The sequence below is a fragment of the Mustela putorius genome, unplaced genomic scaffold, assembly GCF_011764305.1.
Source record: "Mustela putorius furo isolate JIRA1106 unplaced genomic scaffold, ASM1176430v1.1 tig00003853_pilon_pilon_pilon, whole genome shotgun sequence".
NCBI lineage: Eukaryota > Metazoa > Chordata > Mammalia > Carnivora > Mustelidae > Mustela > Mustela putorius.
Genome location: NW_025422005.1, coordinates 67,712,351 through 67,731,036, shown reverse-complemented (window position 1 = coordinate 67,731,036; position 18,686 = coordinate 67,712,351). Strand labels below are relative to the sequence as shown.

At 38.0% G+C, this 18,686-nt stretch overlaps 1 long non-coding RNA gene across 2 annotated transcripts in view; it reads right to left on the bottom strand.

Moving 5' to 3' along the window:
* Positions 1-17,822, bottom strand: part of LOC101690468 — a 300,273-nt gene extending 282,451 nt beyond the window's left edge. For both annotated transcript variants that reach the window (XR_006601791.1, XR_006601792.1), the window contains exons 1-2: positions 17,414-17,822; positions 1,010-1,068 (exon numbers count right to left, since the gene is read on the bottom strand). This is a non-coding gene — a long non-coding RNA (uncharacterized LOC101690468). The remainder of the gene's footprint in view (positions 1-1,009; positions 1,069-17,413) is intronic.
* Positions 17,823-18,686: the final 864 nt, after the last annotated feature.

The following is an 18,686-nucleotide window of genomic DNA, read 5'->3' as shown; positions in this document are numbered from 1 at the left end:
TAAAATCGGGCTGCGTTGTATACAAGAGCAAAGTCATAGAACAATGATCGTTTAACATACAGAGGGCATGACATTTGATTATATCTAAGCTTCTTCAAATGCCAAGAAGAATCTGGAGAAAGATATTTGATATTGACTTTTAAAAGGTCCACATAGATAAAATTAATAAATCTTATTAAAGTTTATTTTAGAGATATTGATTTTAAAGTAGAAATGCACCCACAAAGAAAGTCCCATGATAAAGGCTAATGTGTAAATTCCTTTAAAACCCGTAGTTACTGTAATTATATGGAGCATTTTACAAGCAACTAGGGACTTCTTTGGATAGATGACTGAAATTTAATCAGTTTCTGGCACAGGCTGCCTTTCTTTCCCACCTCAGATTTCTAAAGCACTATTTCTAGGGCAGACCTGCTCAGATAGTGAACCTTTATTATCACATTTGATCTGTCTTTGAGCACTTTCCGAAAGAAAGGCTCCCACAGATCTCCTAGAAGATAAAGCAACGGACGATTTTTCTCAATAGCCCATGTTCTTCCTCCCACCCCATTCCATTCTCAGCAAACCTAATTCAGCTCTACAGTCCGGATTTTATAATCACGAGGAGCATTATGTATGAAATGCATAAAACATCGATGTGCTAATGTCACCACCAGAGACTATCAGATGAAGAAACAGGCATATCCCTTTGTACTCCTGGACATAAGTGTTTGCCCTGAACCTCTTAAAAAAAACAACTCATTTCATTTCTCAGCATTTTGGGTTTTATTTGAATTAAGTGGCCTTGTCCTGCCAGTCTGCTGAAGGGAAATCTGAGTTTGATATAGTTTTTTAGGCAAGGAGGAACTGGAAGAATGATCACAAATGATAAATGTGAAAATTAAGCTGCCTCTGGAGTTTATGTTTTACAAGTATGAAATCACTGAGTTTATCTCCCAGATGATTTAGATTATTTCTGATGGTTCAAGATGTCATGGTCCGAAAGTCTAAATAGAATTCTTAGACTTACCTTTATTAGAACCTGAGGATCTGAAGATATAACTGTCTGGATTGTTGACTATATTTCTGCTGTGGAGGAAAATAACAGTCTTGAGTCACTGCTTGTTGTCCACATCTTCATTAATGGGCTTAATACATTTCTGTCCTTAGAACAAATTAATGTGTTTTTTTAACTTCTTTTATATTGTAGTTCACTTAAACTTAGATTCTTTGAACATAGCTGGATTGCAGGGTGACATCTGAGTTCTAGAGATCAATTGATAGTTCTTAAAGATCATGAAGAATGGCCCATTAAAACAGTTAGTGTATGACAAATAACAACGTTTGTGTTTAGTGTGGAAATTTATCAACTAGACAGAGCACTTATTCCTGAGAACCGAATGAAAGTCTACTTGAACCAACTTATTAATCAGTCAGTGCCCTAGTCTTAACAGACTGTCTTATTAAAGAGCTCTAGATATATTAAAATTGAACTCTAATGTGATAGGTACTATCTCTGAACCACAGTCACAAAGCACACAATTATTACTGAAGGCTAAAGTCTATGAAAAAGAAAAATAAGCCTTTTTCTCCTCTCCCCTGCCCCCCCTCCTACTCCCGCCCCGAGGACTAAAATGTTTTGCCTCAAATCTCTGGCTCTGATTAGGTACAGTGTCTACAATGGGTTGCTGGCTATGTGGCCAATTCTTTCTCTCACTCTTCACTTAATGTAGGATCACATACCAAGTTATTATGACAAACCTAAAGATATAGCGATTTTTTTCCACTCACTTGTGTTTATAAAGACCACACTGCACCATAGTCTTAAATTTGCAAAGCTTTTTCGGGGGCGGGGGGGGGGGAATGAAGCAGTACCAATAGAAAAAAAGAAAAGACTGCTCGGGCTGGCAAGTGGCATTAATTCTCAGTGAGATGCTCCAGTCCTAGAAGAAATCATCATAGCTTCTCATTCCCTGGGGTTGTCTGTGAGGGTAGATGCCCTTAAGAGCTGTGAGTCATGGGGTTTAGCCCTCCTGACAGCCAGGATGGAGATCATCTCAAATGACAATGTCAGTCAGAAGGTATTGATTATCTGGGAGTGCTAGGTGGAAAAGGATGCTTGAGGCTAAGTTTAAGTACAGCAAGAAAGCAAGCCATAAGAAATTAGTGACATTTGCATGAGGAGAACTTGGGGTCATAACAGAAGAGACATCTCTGATTCTGACCTTTGCAGTCCATTTCTGGAATGGTGCTGACCTTAGCTTACCCAAGAGGGAAAGTGCACACACTTCCCTAAATAACCAATAGTTGCTCGATGCAATCAATAACCCTTCTGGTAGAAAGGTGCCAGGTACATGCCCGGTAGCAATCAGCAATTAAATGGTTTACTAAACATCTGCAGTGACCTAAGTGAGAATCTTCTTTGTTTTCTTCTCAAAGTTTTATTCTATTTACTTATTTTTAAATTATTTATTTATTTATTTATTTCAGAGTGGCCGAGGAGACATCCAAGCGGGACAGGAGGGAAAGGTAGGGAGAAGGAGAGAATCTCAAGCACACTGTGCACCGAATGAGGAGCCCTACATGCCACTCAATCTCATGACCCTGAGATCAAGATCTGAGCTAAAACCAAGAATTGGAGTGATAACCAACTGAGCCACCTAGGTGCCCCTCTTCTCAAGGTTTTAAAATATGATTCCCGAAATTGAACACAATAGTGCTGGAGGAGACCCAAGTCCTTTCCTACAGACCTTGGTCTCTGCCAATAGACCTACTGTGAGAAGAAATTTAGCCCCTTCCAAGTCAGTCTTCTTCTTCCTTTTTTTTTTTTTTTTTTTTTTTTTTTGGACAGTTTAGTTCTTAAAAATCATTCTTTCATGGACTGAGTTGAATCTGATTTCTGGTAAATTTGACATTGTGGTTGTAGATCTGTTTTTGTAAAGAAGACAAAATAATTCTTCTCTCTATTCTGCCTGACAACTCACCAGTTATTCACCCAAATAATGTGAAAACTTTATAGTTTTTGTTTAAGATATTTATTTATTTATTTGAAAGAGAAAGGGTAAGCAAGGGTGTGGGCTGCAGAGGGAAATGGAGAGAGACTCTCAAGTAGACTCCCCACTAAGGGCTGGGCCCTGTGGGGGGCTCCTGACCTTGCTGAGATCATGACCTGATCTAAAATCAAGAGTCAGAGGCTTATCAGACTGAGCCACCCAGAAGCCCCTGTTGTTGTTTAAACAACTGATCCTGCTTTTCAAACTTATTGTGGCCAAGCCAAGGCATTTCAACTTCTGCTTTAAAGTTTCTCCACTTCTCAGTCATTCATCTCCTTACATGTATCAGAAAATGGGGGTCTTGCTCAGTCCCGTATTTTGTTCTCTGCGACCACATTCAATCCATCGACAGAATCACTTGATACGACCTCCAAAATGTGTTTGAATCTTTGTTATTCAATCTCCTTTTTCCAGTGTAGGTGAAATGAGCGTTCTCTCTTGTCTCTTCTACTGCTATAGCCTCTGAAGTAGACCCTTCACCACCTGCAGCCCCGTTCTGATACATCATCCACACAAAGCTGGAGTGATTTTTGTGAAAGGCAAGTCTCCTTACCTTACCCTGCGCTTAAATGCCTCCACAGCTACTCCTGGCACTTAGAAGACGTAATGTGTCTCCAAAGGCCTAGAACAATCTGGCCTCTCTTTCAAATCACACTATTTTTCCTTATTCATTAATATGCTCTAATCATCCTCCCCTCTTTCCATTCCTCAATTCTGCTAAGCTCTTTTCCTCCTTAGGGGCTCTGATGATGAGACTTTGCATGGCCATTATCATTGCTTGCAACGAAGCCTGCCCTCCCTCCTCCCCCACCTTTATTTGTTTGATTTAAATGTCACTTCTTCAGAGAGACTTCCTTGATGTTGTGCTCCATCCCAATGAGATCAGTTTATTTATTTTTTCATTGTAGCTTTTCTTTCCCTTTCCTAGCACTATTTGTTATCTAATGTTCATTTGTGTGATTATTTAAAGTCTTGTCACCTCTTCTTGACTTTAAAGTCCATTAACTAGGGGATAAAAGATCAGTTTCTTTTTATTTTCTCTGTTTAGCCCAGTGCTTGTATTAGGGTGTCAATAAATATTTGTTGAAAGATATCTATGTCAATTATTTCTTACATTCCCCTTAGTCTTCTCTTTTCTAGGCCAAATATCTTGGTTCTTTTGCTATTTCTCACATGACAGTTTTTAAACTCCTTTCCAACTTGGACACATTTTTTTTGACGCATTGTGTTTTCCAATTTTTTCCTTTAAATACAGAGGACTAATTGCAGTATGTTAGATGTGATCTAATAATTAGAGAATTTAATAGGATTATTCTTTCCAATGTCCTTCTTACAATGTCTATTAATTTAGCCTAAGGTGTTGGAATTTTTTTTTTCTTTTTTAGCAGCTGGATCTCGCCATTGGTGCATATTAAGCTTATGATTAACTAAAACCCATATATCCTTTTCTCCTTAACTAAGGTTCCTTCCTAGAGAGCTTCATTTTAAATTGTGCATTTAATGTTTTTAACTGATGTTCAGAATTATCATTTATCTCGTACTAAGTTATACTTATAGCTTATTGTCACATAAGGTACTGATTATCCTTTTCAGGTTGGTCTCATGTGTAATCTGGGTAAACATATTTTCTTTGTTCACATTCAGTGCGACAAAGGCAAGGGGCAGAGATAAAGCTCTGTGATTTAGCCCTTTCTTATCCTAGGTAGGGGTCAAGGATCCCACTATTTGATTTATTATATATATTAGTTTATATAAATAAAATATTTTTATAAATAAAAAATATTAAATTAAGTATATAATTTATGCACATAAAATTATGTAATGTGTATCATGGACATATGTAATATAATTCATATTACTTTAATAAACTTATTTTAAGTTTTTTTTTAAAAAATAGCATTTGTTTTTTAAAATACATTGATAAAAGGGTAGTAGTTCATCCAAATTTATACTCAAAGCATTTTATTTCCTTAAATTTTGAAATAAGGGTTATGTCTCAATTATTTTAAAATTAATTAAAAACAAAAATATTGTTAACATCTAATCAAAACTGCATCCTATGAAGAAGTTTAGCTATACGTGTTAATATAAAGATTCAAAGAACAATTCCAAGAAAAAATTAGAAAATGGTACATGGGTCTTATTTTCCTCTTTAATTGTTGTCTTATTCCAAGAAATAAAATTAATGAATGCAATAAAAACTCATGATCATTGGACTCATGATTATCTTAGCCTCTATAGAATCATTCCCTAGAAACGTTCATTATTCCGGTTCCATTCAAACACATCTGTTGAGCTCCACCTCTATGATCAGCCTTCTAGAAATGCTGTTCTCAGACACTTTGGCCTCCTGGGATCAGAGGAGAAGAAATCGATGAAATTCTCCTAATTTAACAGGAAACTTACATATTTCACAGCCTTTCTTAACTAGGATGTCCCTCATTAAAAAAATAAATAAACAAAATTTAAAAAATTCTGTTTTTGTATTTACAATTATGTTGCTCTGGTGAGTCATATCAAGACATGGAGATGTGGAACACAATGTCATTGGGTTTACTAGAGAAATGTAAGTCTGAAACTTGCTCTTAAAAATTCTTTCAAACAAACTTGTAAACATCTTAAAATTGGTAGGGTATAAAATGAAAGTTCCATGCAACACATGGATGGAAGTAGAAGAAAGCAGACAGACAGCATCAGAGAATGAATGCTGTTGGATATCATGACTACAGTTTAAAAAAAAAAAAAAATTGAGAATTTCTTTCTTCCGGGAACCTGGGTGGTTCAGTGGGTTAAAGCCTCTGCCTTTGGCTCAGGTTGTGATCCCAGGGTCCTGGGATCACAAGTAGGCAGAGTCAGGCAGAAAGATGGAGGGGGGAGCAGGTTCCCTGCTGAGCAGAGAGCCCGATCCAGGGCTCTATTCCAGGACCCTGAGATCATGACCTGAGCTGAAGGCAGAGGCTTAACCCATTGAACCACCCAGGCATCCCCTGAGGTAATATCTTAAGTACTATTTAAGCTAAACCCAAGCACCCTGGACTGTATTGTTCTTAGAGATAAGCCAGATTTCATTCAACACCATGTCCTAATAGGACAGTTATATCCCACAAACCGTGTTAGATATCAGCAATAAAATGTTCAATTTTCAGGAAACTTTTGGTCTAGGATGGGATACAGAAAAGCAAATCAATCAAGTTTAGGGATATAGTGGTGTGATCACATAATGGTGTATAATTACGATCAGATGACAAACCAGGAGAACTTTTCAGAATGCAGTGATGACTGCCCTGAGGGTTCTGAAGGATGAAGAGAAGTTAGCCAGATGCAGTCAGGATGACGGAGCATTGGGCTATGGGAAAAGAGATGCTATAAGGTTGGGATACATAATGAAGAATCCTCTCCCTCTTTCTTACAAGGGAGGTTTTTCAACCTCGGGGCTGTTGACATTTTGGGCAAGATAATCCTGTGTTTGGTAAGCTCTCCCGTGTACTTAGAAGCATGCATGACTTCTGCCAGCTACATGTTAGTAAGACGAACATCCACCTCTCCCCACCAACCCAAACAAAAAGTGTCTAGTACCAAAGATCCCTTGGGAAGTAAATCACCCCTCACTGAGAAGTCCTTCTGTAAGCAAAAAGAGAGAGAGCTATCTTTGGGCACTAGATTAATTTGCTAACTCCACATAGACCAAAAAAAGGGAGGGGGGGAACAAATAGTATTTGCATTCTCCTAGTTTGTTTCCTAGATGCCGTTAATTGGGGTAGGTGAGAGATAGTTATGTGGTTTTCTTACGCTCAACAATCTGGGCCCCAGTATTTACAATTTAGGGATTGACTATTTCTAGGTATGAGTGTAGGTATATATACACCCATATACCACAGAGACATAAATCAGAACATTTCCGATTTGGACATGATACTTAGTGACTGTCCAGCTTTTATTCTTATATCTTTTTTTATTTTTCAAGATTTTATTTATTTATTTGACAGAGAGAGATCACAAGTAATCAAAGAGGGAGGCAGAGAGAGAGGCAAGCAAGCTCCCTGCTGAGCAGAGAGTCGGATGTGGGACTCAATCCCAGGACCCTGAGATCATGACCTGAGCCAAAGGCAGAGGCTTTAACCCACTGAGCCACCCAGGTGCCCTCATTCTTATATCTTATCAGAAAACAAACAAACAAACAAACAAACAAACAAAACACAACTTCATAAACTTACATTATATGTCTTCTGGCAGAAATGAGATTTGAATCAGCCTTATAAATACCACAATACTGCATGAATTACAAGAGTCTCCTTAAAGGGGGAACATCTGTGTAGTGAAGTTTGATTACACTCTTCTTTAAAGAAAGAACAAGCCATGAAAATGATAAAATATGATTGACTTAAAACACAATATATCCAACTTTAATCATTTTCTAAATCCAAAGATATTTTTAGATGAAAGCAAAGGAGGTCATTTCCAAATCATTTTGTGAAACTTAAGCCTACCCAGAGGAAAGGTAATTTTGTTTGATCCTGAACATCAAGTGAATTTGTTCACCAAACCATTTATTCCAAAAGGTAATTAAAATAATGTAAAATTGATCCAATATATGTTTAACAAAATTAACTAATTATAATCTGCTTAAGCCATTTAACCTTTATAGTTCCTATAAAAATGTTTGATTTTCTTTGGAAAAATAAACAACGTGCTTTAAAAAGGTAGTGTCTTCTTGTCTATCTTTCTTCTCTTTTCTCCTTTTCTTTCTTTTTAAAATTTTCTTTTATTTTTTTGGATGATCTGTTAAGGTGCCAATATAGCAAATAGAGTAGACAAATAATTCGGTGGTGGTGGGGTGGGGATAAGACCTCCCCTTAAGTCAAGAGCACATGCAAAAAGGAAAATAAATATTTTAAGATGACAAGTCGGACTCTTTCCTTTTTGATAATAAGTTCTGTTACATGAATCATTGATGTATGGACCGAACAACGACTGTATCTTGCAACTAAGCATTTGTTTGTTTTCAGCTGCTTTCCATTTATTCAAGTCATTGTCACACCACCTTAAAAAGTTCAACCAACTGACAAAGCCTAATTGTCTGCCACCAGCTACACTTATTTTATACATATCCCTTCTAATCACAGACAGAAACACCGAGTAGATGTCAAGATTTGGAAGGGTTTATAAGGGCTCTTAAGTGTCGTGAGAGGTAAAAGTAGTTATGTAAGGGAAGAAATGTGCTGTGACAGCTCCATCGTTTCAAAAGAGTGGAGGAACTAGGAAATATCTTGGGGGAAAAAAATGGTAGAAGTAACCATAGGTCCTCAGGGACTTCCTAATCCACATCTATTATTAATTCATTAAAACTTTCTATTATATTTTGGAGATAAAACTGTCATTTATGCCATTCCTAAAACCAAGTGACATTATAAAAGACAACTAATGGTAAGAGTAGTAACAGAAGTAACTGTCACTGCTACACAGAGACAAACAAGTTAGACATTGGGAAAAAAAGAAAAAAAAATCTGTGAATATTTTTGATCACAGTGAAGCAAGTCACCCATTATCCTGAGGTTAATTTGTTGACTCATGATTTCCACTTATCCAATGATATTGAATCACATGAACAAACCTCTACATCTAATCAGATTTTTTTTATTGAATTGTGACCTTTAATCCACCTTCTTCTTGATTATGAATGACAGTGACCTTTATCTAATTTAAAGCAGACACTCTGATGCAAAAATATGCAAACTACACATGTAAATTCTGAATCAAACTGAAGATGTGCATAATCTACTGGGGAGAAATTATTTCAGAAGACATTTATATTAAGGCCGAATGAGAGTAAGTGAATTAGTCAGCATACGAATGATTGGTCAGAAGAGTTGCAACGACCAAATGCTGTTTATATTTGCTTAGCTTCTATTTAGAAAACTAAAATGTCAATATACGTATCAATTTTTATTATTCTACTCAGCATTTTACAGCATTCAGGAAATGATCACAATGTAATAAAGTCAGATAAAATTATTTTTCAGAGAGGCTGGCACACTGTGCCTGTATATTCAATCCATTTTCATCTCTATTCGTTTTCTGCTGCACAAAAACCTGGTGGAATTGAGCCACGGCTAGTGTGATGTGTCGCCTTCCTATACTGTTTTATCTCCTTGAAGGAAAACTTGGTGCTCAATTGCAGCCGGCAGGCAGTAGTGTCTCTAGGATGTATTTACACTGTACTATCTCAAAAAAAAAAAAATGCTTAAAAGAATCAAAGAAGCACATTGGCATTGAGAATCAGAGCGACGCCCTCTACCAGACCGACCTTCTCTGAGTCCCCTTCTTTGCACTGGCTCTTTCCTTTCTCTGGGGATTAATACAAATGCTTCTGAGCTGCCATTATGGAAGCAAACCCTGCTCTGGGCACAAATGAAAATGCAGGCTAATCCTGTAACCCACTCTTGCCTTTCTCGAACTTGTCAACTTTGTTTGCTACCCGTATGAAAATGCCCAAATGTAAGTACGTCACAAATGCCTAAAATACATGATCGCACGTCTGTATTTTATTACTTAGGACCCCATGCATATGAGCTTATATATGATAAGGATCATGCCACAGCAGGAGGCCATTGACAGCATTCTGCTGTCAGACCCCACCACACCGTACCCAGAACGAGAATGTACTTTCCCGATTAACACCAGGGGGTTGTCGGATTGCCGTGTCTCAAATAAACAGATTTACCCTGACAGATAATCAGCATTTTGCACTGCCTAATACATGTTTATCTTCTACTATTGACATAATTACACTAAAAGTGCACTTAATATAATCTTTCATTGGAAATTAAACAGGTTTTAATGATATACTTATAATGGATTGGGGACAGAGTTGAGGGAGAGGAATATCGATACTAGATGTTTTGGGAGAACACATACATGAAGCAATGATGACGAGATCAATGAACATCGGGAGAAATCAATGACAGCCTGTGTTTAAGGAATTCATTTACATAGTTTCCAAAGAAATCAGAAAAATCCTACAAAGCTGTGAATGCCCTCCTGATTTTCACATGTCCTCATGCTTGCTTTCTGATGTGGGCCTCGAGCTCGTCTCCCACACAACAGACACTAAAAATAAGAGTGCTCTTAGGAAGGATTTTAGATTTGACTACTTCCTGGTCAATCCTTCCAAAATTTCTCTGGCTTTTGAGCGTGAGTACTGGAAACTCAGGTCTGCACAGAACCTACTCAGAAGGAATTCCACAACTTTGCAGCTCAAGCCCATTACCCAAGTGCCACAGGCAAGCGGTTTCAAAAAGCTGTGAAAATTAACACACGCTGGGCATTAGGCATCAGGCCTTCAGGATATATTCAGTCAGGACCTGAGAAGCAGAGGTAGGTGAAAATAGTAATTTCAATCAAAATTATAAATATAACCCCCAGCATGAGAAGCATCTTTCTCGAAACATTTGCTCTTCGTGGCTATGACTGACCTCACTGCTGTCCGAGAAGACTTAAGAATTTTAAGTATCACCACCTTCAGATACTAGTTTAGTAACAGTTAGGATCAGTGCTTTGTGGTCTTTTGAATCTTTTTTCTTTCCTTAGCTAGACATTAAAATAAAGCCATTAAGCATCAAAATACTTATGTCTATTAGAGAGGTCCAGGGTCATGCGAATCTGAATTCGAATAGAAAGCAAAATGAATATGGGGTCGTATTGTAAAGCATCTTTCAGAAGCTCAGCATTGTTTGGGGGCGTATGGCAGATATTTAGTTTTTCTAGAAAACTGAGAAGTGCATGTTTTTATTTCTAGTTTACAGATGAGGCAGCTGTAACTCTGAGAAATGAAACGCTATGGCCAAACGCTGGGATTCCAGCCAGGGTCTGTCTGTCTGTTCCTGTTGCTCTTTCTGTTTCATGATGCTACCTCTATAAGTTCAGATCACGTGATTTTAAATGCCTTTGATTGTTGTTTTCCAAGAAGGCCGTTGATTAAAACATGGTCCTCTATTTCTATCATTAATTAGAAATATGCGTCTACAAGTCTCCTGCCGGCTGCTCTGTCCCTCACTGGAGTCCACAGATTCCAGGGAACCCAGATGCAATGGCTTTTCATCGGCTCAGGGGAAGGATCTCACGAAGAGCCTTTACCATCTCCACAGCTAGGTGTGGAAACATGAGACGACAGAGTGCTGAGACCACCAAGTGCCGGTCCCCTAAGGCCAGAGTGCCCCAGCAAGGAGGGGCGCAGCTCATCTTCTGAGGAACTGGGAGATTTTTCCTGCCCTCAATTCTGGGATTCAGAAGGGGGATAGATGGGGAACCCTGCTTTTGCCCCAGGTTGGTGACCCTCAAACTGCTTCTGTTTCACTTCTCCCAGTGCTGCCTCCTGAACCCTATGTCTCACTTCACGCATCCCAGCCTTTTTCCGGGAGCATGCTGGCTGACAGTCACACCTTGGAAGCAGCCCACTCTGACAGGCTCCATCTCCACCCGGCCTAGGTGTGGCAGTGTGGCTGTGTGGCTGAAGAAGACGGGACTTGCCCAATTCCTTTTACAATCCGATTTATGGTTGTAAGCTCCCTGCGTGGGATCTCTTCTTAGATTGACAATTCTAGAGTTTGTTTTAAAAGCCGCCTCATATCCTCTTTGCTTTCATCCTTACTTAGGACCCCAAACCTGCTTAGTATAACCATTCCCAAGGAGACAAAGCTTCAGGCCATAGAATAATTTCTCTTTGAGATTAATTACGATTTCTCTTCCACTTACTGTGTATGGAGATTTGATGATAGGAATTAAAAAGCTGTAAACTGTGGTTCATAAGAAAGGCCAAGGTCTGCATTCTTTCAAATCTTCTAACCTCCTCATCCCTCAGGACATCTTCCCCATTCCTCCACCATCTTCTATTTTATTTCTCTTTGTCTTTTTTGTTCTCCTCCTGCTCTACCTTCTATCTTAGTTCTCCCACGGGTCGCCTGCTCCTTTAAGTTCCAATCGAAAAGTCATATACCTATATATAGCATGTACTTGTAACATATATGATATACTTATATATATGATTTTATATATTGGAATAATCTCCTTTCCTATTGCTGTTTTTAAAAATCGAACGGTGAACTGTCATATACTATCAGAGCACAGGTCCTGCGTCTGCTACATAGCTAGGTCTTAAGAAATGTTTTGAATGAATAGATGTTCCTCACTTTGCCCTTGAAACAAATTTAAAAGTATATACATAACCTAAGCTAACTAGATTTTTTGAAAATTCCATCAATCATTCACATATTAATCAAGTCTGATCTCTGGCCTTTACACTGGGCCAAGTTCTGTGAAAGACACAGAATAAGTATAATTTTTACCCTTAAGTAGTTGACAAGCTACTGGAGACACAGCAGACTATGACCCATAAAACAACCAGAGAAATAGGAGAAAAGAACAGTTAGAGGCTAACTTCTGTGATGTAAACTGTAGGCTCAGTCAGTAGAGAGGGAAGAGGTCTCAGTGACTGGCGGAAGGGCGTTAATTTAATATTTCTGGAAGAGGATTGATAGGAAAGTAACATACATAACAACAGTTGGAAACAAATAGGATTTCCAGTCGTGGTGTAAGGCTGTGTAAAAGTGTTGACTTTGCCTCCCCAACAGTAGATCTTACCAGTGAAATTTTGTTTTTTGAGCTTGGCTGTGTTGCTAACCGTCCAGTCAGCGCCCATACATTTGAGAATTAATTTATCTGAATATTTTTGGCTCATATCACAAGCTTTCCACAGTGAGAAAAATCTTTTGATTTTACTTTTAATTTCAAGAAATTGACATCTTTTTAGATAGGAAATTCAATTATGCAGCTGAAGAATTTAGGAACCAGGGACACAGTCTTCAAATGGTTTTAGGTCTGTTTTAACTTCCTTGACTGTTTATGTCAACTCACAGCTCGTAACAATCATGCCCTGTCCTCCCGCCCCCTCTTTTTCTTTCAAAGTAGAAATATCCACCAAGTAATGGAGAAATCAAATCTGAAAGGAATGTCTCACAGGCTAAGGAACTCACTCAGCAAGAGATGATGGAAGGGTAAGCTCAAATTTAAATTAATTCCCAACCTTCCCTGTACCAATGGTCGATGTCTAACTTAGCTAATCCGGGCAAAAGTGATATATTAAAATAACTTTAAAGATAGGTTCTCGGGCTTTCTGCCTGCCAGCAGATAGGGGTTCTGGATATACAGGGCAGTCCATCTGCCTGATACTTCAAATAAGATCTAAAAAAAAAAAATATGCTGGTATCACAGAATGGCATCAAAATTGTTTTTCATTCGTTACTCGAGAAATGTGTGGCTTGCTCAATTGCTACTGACCCATGTTCCCCACATTTCTGCCTCTTGATTATGTGTTGGTGCTGTTCAGATTTTTGTTTACATTATATATCGGATATTCAGAGGTCAAATGAACACAGTCTTTGAATCAGATTCCTATGAGTTACATGTATAATAGTTTATCTGCTCACACTGGGTAGAAAAACAGTGGGAGACAGTTCAAGCTATCCCAAATAAACAGACAGAAGTAAAGGCACAAATGCTTTTCTGTATAGACCTGTCCTTGCTCATTTCTCCTTGAGGAGATAACACCTTCTAACACAAGGACAGATAACTATTTCAGGATTTCAGAGTCCGACCATTTAAAGATGTATTTTCAGTCCATTTGTTTTCTTTATCTGCTTTTTTAATGCGTTGGTATATTTCAACTTGGGAAATTTTCCTTCAGATGCACCCAATAGAAAGAAAGACAAGGAAAAGGGCTTCCTTTTCACTATCTAGGAGATTTTGAAGGGTGATATGACAAGATAGAAGAATATGTATTTTCTGATGGGAATAGTTGTTTGCATGAAAATTTTAATTGTTACCAGAGCTTCATTGGAGTTGCAAGAAAAGGTAGTTAGATGAAGCCTCAGGTTAATTTCCATCATTACCAAGCATTTTACACGACTGAAAAATTCCAAACATGTAAAGAGTTGTCAATCTTGTTCTTTAGATAGAAAAAATAAAATAAAATAAAAAATAAAGGTGGGGGGCAGTGCTTCAAAGGCTGTCAGTAGACAAGTCAGCCAATTACAGATCTGATTTGGTCCTTAACCCCTTGAGGTAAAAGACAAAATGTTCTGTAATGTTCTTGGCATGCATTAAATGAAACAACTTAAAACAAAAACAAAAACAAAAAGCCCTCTGCTTTAATGTTTATATAGACAGATGTAAAAAGCTCTGGCGAGAGTTGAAAAATTGGAATCAGATATTAGAATCAAGAATATAAATGGAGCAATAAAAACATTTCTGCTATTGGCATGTGGGGTGGGTATCCACATTATATTTAGTTATGTGAAGGAGGCATGGTTGTGTGAAGTTTTGAAGCCAGTAGCAGAATAAATGGGTTCAAATCCCAGTTCTACCACAACTGTGTGGCCTTGGCTGTACCACTGAAGCTCCCTATACCTCAGTATCTTGATGTGCGAAATGAAGATGATGGTCCCGTCCACCTCACAGTGTCGTGCAGATTAAATTAATACACACAAAGCAATTAGTATCTGCTGAGTGTTCACTTGCTATTATGATCAAACCACACACAGCAATGTTTCAAGATAGAGAAAATATGTATGGCACATTATAGTCCTTCTTGAGGATTTTTTCATGTCTACAGATGATAAAGGCATTGAATGTCTGCTGATGAGGCACATCATATCCCCTGGAGCAGGGACGGAAGTTTCCCGGGCACCACTGAACACTCCGGAAGTTACAAGAACTTATTAACACCCTCCATAGCATCCCTTTAAGATGATAATTTATCTTTTTAACAGCACTCAGTAAAACCAGCAGAAGAGAGCCAGGTGGGAATAACAACATGGTATTATATACAGCTACAGTTTGACCAGTTCTATAGATTCTGCTGCAAGGCACAGTAAAATGGAGTAAAATGTAACTTATCTCGAACAGTTGCTCCAATGAGTTACTAGAGGAGTGGCAAGTTTACAGACCAAGCGCAAGAAACCCATGCGAGTTAAAGGCTGTGACCTTTTTATTTAGGATGCACAGTAAAACCTAATTTAAGGCTTGCAAGTTACTAGGTCTTTGGAGAGTTTCCTAGGAGCTTTGCAAACAAATGTGAAAGTCTGTAAAAGATGTGATTTTGAAATAGCTAGGAAATGATGGGTTGAAATTCCACGGGGGAACGCCGTCATACCTATCAAATACTGGTAATTTGGTTGAAAAGAGAATGCCTCGTTGTTTGCATTTTCTCTCTCCCCAGATCTCCCTGGCCACTTTTTATATCTCTGCTCAGCTTGACTGCTGACAGAGTATTGCATAGTGTTCCTTTGTTCTGAAGGGGCAGCCTTTGGTTTCACACTAGTCTCAAGTTCACACAACCAGGCAATCTCACACACCTTTCCATCTGTTCAGGCTTTCCTGTGTCGGGTACTCTTCCCAAACTCGCTTTAAATATGAAAGAATCACCCTCCACCATTCGTGAGGAATCCATTTCTTTCCCTGTAATCCTGAAGATGTGAATGGAATCCTCCAGTGACAGTGTCTGGCAAGAAGATATTCATGGGCAACTACATGATTCGAATAGATACATTCAATTAGCCCTTCCTGGAGAAGCCTCAGTTTCCTTTTTACCACTCAGTATTTCAATGGGTTTTAAAGAAATTCTAATTACTGCATAGAAAATAAGTCAAATTCTTCTTCTCTCACTGCGGAAGGCTTTTATTACCACTGCTATAAAACATATATCCTTTTTTTTTTCTGTTGCTATCCTAGCAGAGTAGCCTGCATACCAATAGGATCACTAAAATGCCACGAAGCAGAACATATTCATCTGTTAAATTCTATGTACAGTAACCTAACAAATGCCAGAGACAGAAAGATTGCCCTCTGCACAGTAATACTTGTGTAGATGTCTTCTTTATGCTAACAATGACAGGGCTTCATGCCTTGTACTGTACTCAAAAATCAGAGTGCATTTTTTTTTCTCTGTAGAAGAGTCTGTATCCAAAAGAAAAAGAACTGCACATTTTTGGCACTGAGATATTTTATGTGGATAATAAATTTTTTCCCTTGAACTCCACTAACTACAAGTATCTACCTGGAAGATGAAATCGAAGATTTATGTCATCAGAACTATTCAGCATACCAGAGGATCATTTTTTCTTCTTTTCAGGACTGTCAACTTTGTTTACTGTTTATGTTCAATTCCATACTACACAAGCGATTAAATGGTCTTGTCATAGCTACATGTCAAACCTTCTTAGGAAAATAAGGCAATAAATGTAAAATTATATTAATAGGGAGTTCTTTGAAAGACATATTACATTTATTGAAAACTAAATTGTAACTGAAATGCTATAATTATATTTGTACTAATCAAAAAGAGATTTTTGAGTCTATAATTTTACAGCATTTAGTATGTTTTAAAATTGAAATGACTAAGGAATGATTAAAATATTATTACAAGGAACTTCAAGGAAACACATAAGAAGTCATGGAAGCCCAGAAACTGACTTCATAAATCAACATGGATCTCGTCAAATCTGTTAGCCTCTTAGGTGCATCTTTAATCGAAACGCAACAATTTGGCTATTGAAATCAGCCTTAAAAAATGACATCAAACAATGTTGTACAAACATAAGCTTTTTTGTTAGCCCTGCGATGTTAAACTTTTTTATAATCTAATTTCAATCTCAAAACAATAAATAAGCACGTGTACAATCGCAGGAACTGAATCCTGGCTAATTATAATACTTCTGCATAGCCTCGCAACATTTGTAAATTGTAAAGAATAAATCTATTTGACAGGCCTGTTAGCAATAAGGCCTTCAGCTTCTTGCTTTGCAGCTGAATGAAGTAAAATCTATCCTTTTCTGGCTGTGGTTAAAAACATTTCAACAGTTAGTTCTTTCTCACAGAAAATGCTGCAGGTAGGTGCCAGGTTAGGGGGAAAACAAAACAAAACAAAAAACCCCCCAAAAACAGAGCCCCAAAATTAACACGACTGAATTTTACCCTTGACTATGCTTGGCCAGGATGCATGAGAAGTTAAAACATACTGAGAGATTAATATTTTTTTTTTTTAAGAGGGAAAAACTTGATAGAAAGGATTGTATTTCTAGATCAGAGAGTGGACACTCTAATCTTTCTGACATTGTAAAACTGAAGCTGGCTGCAGGGAAAATAAACATTACAATACCCAACACTTAAACAATTGTACCTCTCCTGCTAAGTAACAAAAGCGTGAGGCACCTGGAATCCCAGCATTTCTGCCTAATGCCAGCAACAATATAAAGCATTCAAGTGACATTTGATAATGAGCAGACAGTGCAGGCATTACACACGGTCTTTAGAAGAATCAGACTTCCTACCTTGAAAAGACAGATGGAGGTAAGTTCCTTTAAAAAAAAAAAAAAAAAAAAAGTTGTAAGTAAAGCCAGGCGGCAGCTGCAGTAAATTGAGTCCTTTCAGTCACTGTATACATACAGCAGTTCTGCAATAAGGGGAAAAATATAATGGGAGGAGCGGCTGTGAACGAGTGACCTCCTCAAGCCGAGTCCTCTCTGTGAACCAAGCATGGAAAGCCCCTGCTCCTGATTTGCATGGATTATCTCCACTTGAACAGATACAGAGCAGATACATTTAAATTGAGCTGGCACAATGGCAAAAAGATGGAAGAGTGAATGAATGAGGGACAGCGCAAGTAGAGGGAGAGAGAAAGAGAAACAGACACGAGATCGGAGAGCGTGGATAAGCTGGTTCTTGCAGAACTGTGTCTCAGAAGAGCTACAGCTCCCTCTTCATGTCACAGTTGTAAGATAAGCAACGTTGTCATTAAGAACTGGTTAATCATAGGGAAAAATAGACCAGATTAGCTGACGCTCTAGCTGAGCCAGGTTTTGTCAGCCTTTTAGGAGTCTTTCTGTTTTGTCATCAGGATTTTAGATGGTATAGAGAAAATCTTTTATTAGGAGCCGGGTAAACACATTTGGATAAAACTCTTGAGTTTTGAATGCTATCAGAGCTTTGACTTCATTGGTGTACCCGTATGTCAGTGAAGGAACGTAGACAGTTTGTTAAGTAGAATGTTTATTTTGAAAGAGAATTAATCCCTGTTAACTTTTAAAGAGGTAGTGCTATATCCTGCACTGCAAAAAAGGAAAGAGTATTTGAATATTTATTAATGATTAATTCTCTGAAAGAACCCAAATGCACAACTGAAAGGGAATTCGTGGCTTTTTTTTTTTTTTAATCTCCTTAGATTGTTAATTGGGTTCCCCCCACCTTCATGTTGTCTTTCCTTGGCGTTTCAGAACAGAAGAAATCCTTCTTTCTCTACCGTACATGTATCTTTAAACAGACAATGTTCATTTGCTTTTCCATTTAGCATCATCAGAGCTTTATATATTTTTATCCTCGTTTTGAAAATGAGAGAGAGGGAGTGGAATATGATTGTAACTCTTGCCAACAGTCACTCAGTAAGTCGGTGGCAGATCTCAGAAAGAAAAGAATAACCCTCAGTTAGCAAGTTAACGTGAAGCCTGCCTTCTCTTTGTGTAAAGGTGTCTGCAGATGTCCAAACAGGCAGGCAATTAGGTCAATTCAAAGGAAAAATCAGTCAAACCAGCCAGTTGACTGAATTGA